Raw genomic sequence first — 8,253 nt, 5'->3', positions numbered from 1 at the left:
GAGGAAGGGAAAGAGAGAGAGAGAGAAAGGAAAAGAGAGAGTCCATTGATTTTTGACAGAGGCATAATATAATTCAGTAAGGGAAAAGAGTCCTTTTCAACAAATGGTTCTGGTACAACTGGGCACTTGCATGGAAAAGTAAATACTCCAGCTGAAGAGTACAGAAGGAATCACAAAGGTCAAGAGTGGATGAAGAAACATCAATTGGGATGCTCTTGCTTCCAGGAGAAATGACGGTAACTTTGCTTTTACTCTAGTAACTTTACTTTTAGGAATTTATTTTACAGATACAAAAATACAATAACCAAAAACCTGTCAATAGAAGGCTAGTTAAATTGCAGTTTATTTCTATAACAGGGTAACATGCAGCTGTTTAAGGAATAAAGAAACTTTATGGAATGAGCACCAAGATAAAAATTTTAATTAAAAAATAAAAAACCTTGAGTGTGGGCTGCGAACCAAAGTGTGGCAGGTTCGATTCCCAGTCAGGGTACATGTCTGGATTGTAGGCCATGACCCCCAGCAACCACACATTGATGTTTCCCTCTCTCTCTCTATCTCCCTCCCTTCCCTCTCTAAAAATAAATAAATTAAATCTTTAAAAAATTATTAAAAAATAAAAAAATAAAAATAAAAAAAACAAGGAGGCCAGCTCACTGCACCGCACTCTCTGCTCACCCTGCACGTGGCCTGCACCCACCAAAACCACCACTCAGCAGTTGGTAGGAAGGTGGCACTTAGTGGAGAAGAGAGACTTCCATGAGCACATGAAGGAGTAGGAGTAGGAATGGCTTTGTGAAAAATGGGTGCTGTGGCCAAACCAGACAGTTATCACTTCTAATGTCAAGAGTCTCATCATGAAAACTGAGAGCACATTGAAAACAAGGCAGTTTTCATGTAACCTGAGAGAAGTTTGAAGAAACTACAGTTGATGGCAGAAAAACTCAGACCATCTTGACTTCATAAATGGCATATTGGGTCAACATGAGAAATTGGATGGGGAGGAAAGCACAATAACAAGAAGTTTGGATGATGAGAAGTCAGTGGTGGAATGTGTCATGAACAATAATATCCGTTCCAGGGTCTTACAAAAAAGCAGAGTAAAAATTTCATCATCCAGACAGGAATTAAATGTGACACTAAGCAAGCTCTGTGCAATGAGCAAATCTCTCCATTTGTTTATTTGTTTTCACTGTCTTCAGTTATCTTATCACAAACATTTTACATGCAACTACTTCCAAGTGTTAGTTTAATTAGGGCCTTTCTTTTACACATTAGTAAATAAAGTTGTTTATGTTAAAAAGAAAACTCAAGTTGCATAATAAAGTACTTGGATGTTTGGACTACACTGCAAGGACACATAAGGACCTGGCAGCCTGAAATGCCTGGGGGAGAGTAATAGGTTGGTTCCAGGACTAGCCCGGAGAAGAATACTTTTCAGTGTATACTATTCTATATATTATGAACTTTGGGGTTTGTGCCTTTGTGTCACCAATTAAAATATATGCTAAAAACTAAAATTATATTAAAAATAAAGAAATTATAGCAGATTGGACTAGGGTGATGGTCATGAAGATGGAGGAATGAATCAACTGCAAATTAAAATGAACAAGTATTTAAAGGAAATGAACATGAAGCTCTAAGAGAGAATGGAATTCAGGATGGTGTTTTGTGTTGTGCAACTACATGGTGAAATAGGAATGTAAGTTTAGTGCATAAGGAGCAATGTAGGAGAGGGGAAAGCAGTGGTGGTGGGAGGAAGTGGAGGAACCAGACAGGGATGAAAAATCATGAAAATGGCTTTGACTACAATGAGTTTGCAAAACCTTGGAGGTGATAACTGATTAGGCAGTTTGATGTTCTGATGCGTCCAGAGCTCTGAGGACAGGCCTGGGCTGGAGAAGCAAAGTGAAGTTTCCATGTGAACATGTGGGAACTGAGGCCAGGCTGTGGAAACAGTGATCTAAAGGGAATATAGCCTTGGAGGTAAAAAATTTTTTCCTAGAAAAAAACTTAAATTAAGCATAGCCAAAAACTAGCCTCAGCCATTAAACAAACACATAAACATAAATTCAGTTGAAAATGACCACAGAAAGCCTTTCTTTGTCAATGCTACTTTGGCATAATTGCTAAGATAATTTATTGTTGAAATGTAAGATTACATCAGGTTGATTGTAGTAACCCGCTTTAGGAATGATGAAAATAAAACAGCTAGAAGTTGGGAATACTTTATCAAAATTTTGAGGCTTAAGTGGCAACAGTTTTTTATTAATAGCTATCTGTTAGTGACTTTCTGGACTACAGGTTCTTATGATTTTCACATAAGAGAACAAGTACTTTGTCCTCTGCACCAGGAAGCTGTGCATGCACCACAATGAATGTGTCAGCTGACCTTTGAAAAACATGTTAAAAAGAAGGGACTCAGGTACCCAAATAATCTCAACTCCTATATTTTAAGAGGCTATGCTAGGGGAAGCTGTGTGAAGCCAGAGCGGGGTATGTGGAGTAAAAGTGACAGTTACACGTCTTATACCTCATGTACATCTCTCATCCTCCATCCTTTGTCTCCCTCACTGGTGACAGCTTGATCTCACAGATGGACAACATGAAGCTTCCTAGCTGTGTCACTTGAGATACCTGTCTACCTCAGCAGCACAAGGAAGGCTTTGACTTCTCAGTCTGATAGCCAGCATGCCCCCACTACTCAGTGTTTCTGGAGGCCCTTTCTTTTGTTATTCACATCTTGTTTGTCTGCTCTCCCTGCAGAAGTCTTCTCCCTTAGGAAGGCTTCTTCTCCACAGGGTTTTGCTGGAGAAAAGGTCTGCTCATTGCTTACCATGTGGTTCCCAGGCTTCCAGAAGTTGTTTGAAAGGCTGGACCAAGTTTTTCTTGAGGAGAGAGAGCAGTGACCTCTAAAGGGGGTGTCCGGTGAGTGGTTCTCCTCACACATCGCCTGCTTCATGAAGAAATATATTACTTAGGAGGCAACCACCCCATTCCCAAGAAAGCCTTCATATCTGTATAAATGGAGCTGCTTTGCTTTGGAAGGGCTGGGGAGCAGAAGAATTAGACCTCATTCAAAATCACTAACGTGCTCATCCAGCCCAGAACATGAATATTGATTACAGACTCCAGATCTAATCATCATCTGCTATTTTCTACAATGTTTTAACCACTTTTTAAAAGCTCAACTCTTCGAATAAAAATCATTTTGTAAAATAACTAAACAATTATTTTATCTTTCAGCCATGGAATTATAGTAAGTTCAAACAAAGATGCTAAGATACAAAGAAGTTGAGATTCTATTTGAGTTGCTACTCTGCCTATTTCTCTAAAAGGTATGTGATAATAATACTTGAATTTGGTTGCCTGTGGTTAGAAAACCCTACGAGATAGGTGCGTCTTCCCAAAATAACCAGGAGATGGCGCCCACGTTAATGTCGCGAATCTGCCTCCTGAAAGAAGGCAGCTTTAAGTCTAGGGCCAGAAACTGAACTGATTTGTTTAAAAAAAAAAAAAAAAGTATTTCACGAGATGGAGGGGCGCGTGGTTTGGACAACAGCTTTGGATCCACTCAACATTTTATTAACTTCTTTTATTTTGGGAGACTGCAAGAATAACAAGAAACGTAAAATAGGAAGAAGCACAAAGGTGATGAAATGAAATGAAGTCATTATCTTAAGTGCAGGGGCTGTGCTGGGGCTCCATGTAAATTATCTATAGATGATGAGTGTCCGGAGTCAGAGCTCGGGAGGCTACATGAGCTGCTCACGGCCGAGAGCAGGGGTGAAGGTAGAATTCGAACTCGTCTCTGCCTGGAGCCAGTGTCCATTCACTGAAAGACAGTGTATTTCTTTAAGAAGGAGGAGTCAGAAGGGCCTATCCAAAATATACAGGAAGTGAACATCAGTCTAGTGTTTTTAGTAGTAGTTCACATCAGACGTGTTAGAAGTAAAATGTCCCAACTCGAGGAGTTACTGCCTCATTTAACAATGAAGACTGACAGAGTATAGAAGGAGTGATGTGTGTAGCCAGAAAAAAAGACAATTTAGATGGTGAGTGAAGTGAAAATGTTCGATGTCCCCAACAAGCAGCTTTTTGCTAATTAAGCACATGCTTCAGTGTTCCACCACCTTTTAAAATGCAAGGAGTCCTGTGGCCCCAGCTGATGTGCTCCTGCTGCTCTGAAGTGACCTCCTTCAATTCTGGGAACCTGTCTTCTCATCTATCAACTAGTATTAATATAAGTCTCATTTGTGGGTAGTGATGACTGAATGAGCCAAGATTTCAAGGGCAGAATTTATAGGTCTGTACTTGCAACAACTATTAGTTACATAGAATAACCTATGTAACATGTTCTTTAATTATTAAAAAAATGTTTCTCTCTCAGTGGTACATATATGGCCTGTAATATTGTCCTTGTTTTGCATCATGCTTTTCAAATTCCTTGTTCGGCCTCAGAATATACCAGTGAAATAGATATATCCCTGTTCTGAAGTCATGGAAATTGAGTCACAGGGCCAGTGTTTGGCCACTGGACATCTAGGCTCCAATCTCCCAGTCTAGTGTTCTGGGCTGTTTCCTCTAACCTATTACTGTGATCGAGAGCCCTTTTGGACAAATGTGTATAAAATAAGGCCATAAGGTAGAAGTGAAATGTGACACCATGGAAGGAGGAAACAGAATAGTTTTAGACGCTCAGCAAGCATCCTTTTAGTATTATGTGGTAAAGGCAGCACTGGCCTAGAGGTATATGGCTTCCAAAATGGAATTGAAGTTATAATTATTAGCTAGATAGAATTTGGGGATGGGAGGAGCAGAGAGTTCCTTGGTTTCCCCCTACAAAGTCATCTCAGGCTGCCCAGTCTTTTCAAGACATGGTTACTGCTCCCCTCAAGCCACCTCTGCACTCCTCTCTCTTCCAGGTTCAGGGAGACACCCCCTCCCCTTACCTCTTCCAGCCTGAGGTTGTACTGTACACTCAATGTTTGTGTCCCTCCAAAAATTCCTACATTGAAACCTATATCTGTGTGATTACGTGGTGGTGGGGCATTTGGGAAGTGATTAGGTCATGAAGGTAGAGTTTTCATGAATGGGATTAGTGCTCTTGTAAAAAAGACCCCAGAGAGCTTGTTCCCCTTCTGCTATGTGAGGACACAGCAAAAAGACTGCTGTCTATGGACCAGGAAGTGGGCTCTCCACAGATGCCAAATCTTCCCACACCTTGATCTTCAATTTCCCAACCTTCAAAACTGTGAGAAATAAATTGTGTGTTGTTTATAAGCCACCCAATCTGTGATATTCTGTTACAGAAGTCCAAACATACTAAGATAGATGGTAACTGTGTGACTGCTACCATGCTTGGGACACTACTACAGTGTCTTATCCTGTTTGGGAACCCTATCCTTGGATATTCAGCTACTTCATTCTTAACAAGGAGAGTTGAGTCATTTAGATTCCAAATTGGGCTCTGCCATTACTCAACTATGCGTTTGGGCAAGTCATTTAGGTCCTACTGGCCTCAGTTTTCTCATCATTAAATGAGGGAATTGTCCATATTCTTAGTCATTGCTGTACTGTATAACAACCTGGCAAATTTTTAATAATTAAATTAGCCAGGGTCTCTTAGAGTAGGACTTGGGCATATGTGAAAACTCCCTAGGCTTCTAATGTTCAACCAGGTCAAGAAAATCTAGTGGGTACCATCTTTTGCTAGTACTTCTTGGTCACTCAGTGTTCATCTGTTGAGCATATGTGTCAGTCACTGTGTTAGGCATTGGCTCTGTTCAGGATGGGGTGGGTGAGGGAGAAAGGTCAAAGAGTTCAGAATAGGTCTCCCTAAGATGTGCCACTTTGGCATGTGAATTATTTTGAGCTGAAGGTAATCTAGACCCTGTGAGCTCATGAGAGTTTTCCCCTCTCCCTTAAAGAATTTAAATTAGGGGCTTTGCTCATGACAGGTGTTATCACTAGAAATAACTTTTTATGACCTGTCTACAGGGCAGGGAAAACATCTAATTACTGAACATCTGCTCTTTTTATCATCTTGTGCATGACCTTCCTTCCCTCTGAAGCCTCCAGGTGCTGTACCTAATGCTTAGCTCAGAATGTTATATATACCTCCTTTTCACTCTCTGTCTCTTAAACTCTCATGTAGGTGGGGTCTCTGGCTCTGTCCTGTATATGGGGTTCCCATACCCACATGTGTAATTAAATTTGGTCACTTTCTTTTGTTAATCTGGTTTATGTATATTATTAGACCAGCTGAAAGAACCTAGAAGAGTGGAGGTAAGTTTTCTTTCTCCCCCCAGAAGGCATTTAAATAAGTCATCAGATGGTGCTGGGACAAAGGCTGGTAGAAAGAACTTAAAAAGGGCACATGGAAGAGGGAAATGCTTCAGAAAGCAGGTAATATCTGAGCTAAGCTTCAGAGAATCATTGAAAGGATTGGGGAAAACAGTGTAGACAGAACAGGGCTAGCCTGGGGACCTGAATGAAAGAGTTGGGATTGATACTGGGAAGGCAGTCAGAGTTGCTGGAATGTGGGCTGAGTTGTCAAGGCCAGCAGAGCATCTGGGCAGGCTGCAGACGAGGTGCAGAGGACACCACATCTTTTGAGAAGGGCAGTGGAATGATCAGCATGGAGCTTTTACAAATAGCCTGGATTGCAATGTACAGGGACCAGAGGGAAAAGCAGCCCCTGTTATTCAGAGGCTGTTGCAGAAGTCTGAGAGGGACCCAGTGAGAGCCTGGGGGAAGGTGGGAACAATGGAGCATTGTGGGAACAATGGAGCATTGGAGCAACAGGCACTTTGGTGCTAGAAGGATGGGATTTGGCATTGGATGGGATTTGCTGGATGATGGAAAGAGAGGGTGGTTTCCAGGCCTCACAGAGTGTGGATGCAGAGGTGGTAAAAGACCAAACACAACCTGCAAGAAATCCTACATTCAGGAACATTGTGGAATTTCCCTAAGCAGTTCAGCTACAGACAGACCAAATTCTTTCAAAACAACCTCTGGTTCTATAAAATTTACTTTCAGTGGACTTTTATTTCCGAAAGATCCTTTTTACCTGTTTTCTCTGTATAGGGTATGCAGTCTTCCCCCTGGACCCCTGCCCAGGCACGTTCAACGTGCAATGAGGAGGACACTTGGCAATGACCACACACCCTGACAAACACCCTCCCTGATTCTGAAGGCCCAGTTGCAGCTGTAACAGACTGAACTGAAACAGCAATGGTGTGGGCCCAGGGACACGAGCACATGCCACCTGCTCTGCAGGCTCTTCCTACTCACAATCTGGGTTTCCAGGTGTGAATTAAGAAATGACCTCTCCCCACCTCCATTCTTACACCACATGATGAGAAACATGTCACTCCAACAGTCTCTGTGGAGCCGCACCAAGACAATTAGCTGGATCCCCGCCAGCCAGCTGACAAGCCAACCTCAAAGATTGCTCCTGCTGCTCTTACCCAACTGGTGTCAGGGCCTTGACATCTGGAGTGGTTTAATGACCCACTTATTCATTCATTCACCAATCAAATATTAACTGAGGCCAATAGGCACAAGGGGCAGTATACCCTGCATTAACTTGATAGTCAAAGGCAAGGAGAAGATGTTATTAAAACTAGACTTAATAGTCATGGAAACAGGAAAAGTTTAAGATTTATTTTGCTCATTCAGTCTACATAATTAAGCATTATTATGCCTGAAGGCATAGCATTTCAAAGGATTACTAGTGAGCAGGAAGGTTGATAATCTGTAGAAAAATTGAGGGCCATTATCTGGCCATTTAGATCATGAAGACAAGCTCTGCATTGTCTCGTTTCCTATTAAGCTCATTTCCTATGATAACACTATTGTTATTGTCATTGTTTTAAATTAGACTGTATATGCCCAGGATTAATAAAATGTGTAAACCAAAGTAATAAATAGAATATTCCATAATAATATTTTTTCCCTTAATTACCAAGACATTTTATGAACTAGAGGCATTTTTTAAACTGGAACATCATTAGAACATTAATTCAATTATTTCCTTCAGTTGTGCACTGTGCTTAGATTCTACACAGAGACTCTCTCCCTGGCAGGAGAATAGAAATGCCCTCAGGTCTCAGAGATTAAGACACGGAGAGACACTGAGAAACCAAGAGCTGCAGTGCTCAGGCTTTATTGGCAACATTACATCCACTATGATCTTTTCCTCTCCAGCTAGAAATTTTTTCAGGTGGGATTAGGATTTGTAAGTGTACT

The 8,253-nt window shown here is 41.3% G+C and overlaps 1 pseudogene; it reads left to right on the top strand.

Annotated features, from left to right (window-relative positions):
• The first annotated feature begins 230 nt into the window (after window positions 1–230).
• LOC123811258 lies at window positions 231–7,161 on the top strand (annotated as a pseudogene).
• The last annotated feature ends 1,092 nt before the right edge of the window (window positions 7,162–8,253 follow it).

Source organism: Phyllostomus hastatus, unplaced genomic scaffold (assembly GCF_019186645.2).
Source record: "Phyllostomus hastatus isolate PE091 unplaced genomic scaffold, TTU_PhHast_1.1 phas_scaffold_78, whole genome shotgun sequence".
Lineage (NCBI taxonomy): Eukaryota > Metazoa > Chordata > Mammalia > Chiroptera > Phyllostomidae > Phyllostomus > Phyllostomus hastatus.
Note: the sequence above shows the minus strand (reverse complement) of the source record. Positions and strands in the feature narration are given on the sequence as shown.